This window comes from Triticum urartu, chromosome 6 (genome assembly GCF_003073215.2).
Source record: "Triticum urartu cultivar G1812 chromosome 6, Tu2.1, whole genome shotgun sequence".
In the NCBI taxonomy this organism is placed as follows: domain Eukaryota; kingdom Viridiplantae; phylum Streptophyta; class Magnoliopsida; order Poales; family Poaceae; genus Triticum; species Triticum urartu.
Window position 1 is genome coordinate 560,300,130 of NC_053027.1, and position 2,985 is coordinate 560,303,114.

The window sequence follows — 2,985 nt, forward strand, 5'->3', positions numbered from 1 at the left end:
GGAGTCCCGAGCCTGCAACGAACATCGCAAGAGCGTCTGCAACTTTATTATAAGCCCGCGGGCAAAAAGAAGTGCGAAAGAAATTGAAATTCAAACGTGCAAAACACTTAATCTCTCTGAAGAGAATTCCATTCACTCCCATATCATGATCAGTGGTGGTCAGAGCTTGCACCAGCGTTGACGCATCAGTTTGCACATGGACCTCTGATAATCCCCACGACTGGGCAGCCTGTAGGCTTTGAAAGCATGCCATCGCTTCCGCATTCAGAGGGTCTTGTACATGCTGCATGAATCCCGCTCCCGCACCTATTGCTTGACCTTGTGCATCTGTGATAGTGAAAGCCCCAGCCACCAGTTCCCTGTTCTTCAGACATACTTCCATCAAATATTAATTTTAAGGGCGTTCTCACCTAGCAGTTTCCACCTAGTTTCTGACACGCTCTGGACCTCCTTCTTATCCCCAAATAGCTTGTAATCTTGCACCCAGACTCGTACTCTCTTCATGACAGACAATGGTGGAGCTATATGTATAGCTGAGGGGGCTGTCGAAAAGTGCCTGCAGCTCCCGAGCTTCATTGCTCTTTGATATTTGAATTTTTTGAAAAACACACTTTCGATGCTCAAAAAAAATCTTAAAACAAATATGTGAATACGTACACATATTCCTAAAGACTGGTAGAAATCTAGAGATGAAATACTTTGTATTTTGGGAAATACAAAAAAGAGAAATTTCCGACCGAAATGGCACCTTTTTTCTCCTATATACTGTCAGAAATTTGTTTTTTTTCTATAGTCCAAGAAAAGAGATTTGTACCGAAACTTGCAACGGGTATTCGGAATGTGTATATGCATCCCGGGAAATAATTTCACATTTTTTTGAAACTTCAAAAATACGAATTTGAAAAAGTCAAATATAGAGAGCACCGGTGCTCGGGTGCTGCAACGCCGCTCTCAGGGGGCTGTGCGCCTGTGCCCCCCCCCCCCCCCCCCCCAGCCCAACACAAATCCTTGAAGGAATTACTTTTAGGTGGATATAATTAGGACAAAGTATTTTTATGAGCCCCCCAAACATGTATACTTTGCTTTTTGCCCCCCTGACATTGCAGTCAAGCTCCGCCACTGATTGACAGAACTGGTATTCTCATTGGCTCTCTTGTGTTCTTTTTATTTCTTACATCCCACCACACCCACAACATAGTAATACATTCAAGTTTGTTCTCTTCTAGTTGAGCTAATATTTTACTGACCAAATCCTTTGGCCCTTGATTGTGCAGTAGCCCTACTCTAATCTGCTCCAGTTGTAGTTCTCTCCACAGCGGCTTGACAAACTTACATTTCAAGAAAATGTGTGCCCCATCCTCGTCCTGCCTCGAACATACTGGGCAAAGTCGATGATCAATACTAAGCTTATGCGGGAGACTGTTGTGAGCAAGCCGCCATAGGAAGTGCTTCAGTTTCGGAGGACATTTGCTTGCCCATATATCACGGAGCATGTGGTATGCAGTTTTAACTGAAAACTTTCCATGCGAATCAAAATGCCATGCCTAGAAATCTTCAAAATCTTCATAGAGTGCCGGTAAGGCAAGAATTGCTCTAGCATCCTGGGGCAGAAGATTCCATTTACTAGATTTTCATCCCAACCACCTGTCACTAGACTGATCAGTTCCGAAACCTTCTGGAGCACAACCTGTCCCCTTTGTGTAACCACCTTTCTGCAGTCATCCCGGGGTAGCCAAGGGTCATCCCAAATATCTGTGCTTTCGCCATCACCGATACGACATCTATGTTTCTAAGATTCTTGTGGTCACTAAAATTTTCGGTGTTCTTCTCGACAAAGGGTGGATTTTATTGCCTCCTGAAAGGACATGCGGTGCCCCCATGTGTGGTTTTGGTAATTGATGACATTCTCTATGGACTAATGATTGCATTGAGTTATATTTGAAGGATTTTTCCATAGGCATTTCTTGAAGTCCATGTGTTGGTTTCAAGGAGTTTATGGGTTGATCAAGGTGCTATTAAGGAATTATCCAAAGATTGGTCATGTGAGTGTTGAGCTTATTGCAAGCATGTCTTGAAGAAGAAGATTGTGTGATCATTCATGTTTACCTTCAAGACATCATCCAAACGAAGAGAGTTGGAAAGACTCAAGGTTGATCAAGACTAAGTCAAGAGTGAATCAAGTTGATCAACTCACAAAGAGTAGAAGATGTACCGAGAGGGATCAAATGATCCCATGGTATGGTAAGCATTGTCCATTGCACTTTGTGTACTAACCCATGGTCTATGTGAGAGTCTATGTAGGGTTAGGTACATGTCCATGGGCTTGCATCAAGAGGATGATATCATACAACCCATGGGCACTAGTAGAAAAAGGGTCAAACGTGAAGCACATTAGTGCTGGTTTGAATTTGAGCCGGCACTAATGTGTACATTAGTGCCGGTTCCAACAGCTAGCCGGGCCGCTCTCATTAGTACCGGTTCGTGGTGAACCTTTAGCACCGGTCCGTGCCACGAACCGGTACTAAAGTGAGTGGTGGCAGGATGTTGTCAGTCCGGGGCCCCTCCAGCACCTTTAGTACCGGGTCGTATCACGAACCGGTACTAAAGGTCATCCTACATAGACCCTTCGTCCACCCGAGCTCGCTCTGTTCTTCCCCTTTCCCCTCTCCTCTCTGTTCTTTTCCCTCTTCCTCTCAAGCTCATCACATATTTTGCTCAAGATTTGAAGGCCCCCATCCATTCAAATGATCACAAAGGTTAGCAACTCTTTCCTTTCATCTCTCATTGCTAGATTAGCTCGTGCAATGCTTTATATAGTAATTGATTTTTGAGTTTAGTAATTTGGGAGGAATTATATATATGTGCTAGTATTTGATTTATATGAAATTTGAGGTCAAAAATAACACTTAGTTTTGCATATGTAGGTGTGGTTTACTTAGTACCTTTTAAATCTCCGTCGTAACCACCGTCGATCGCTCGCAACGT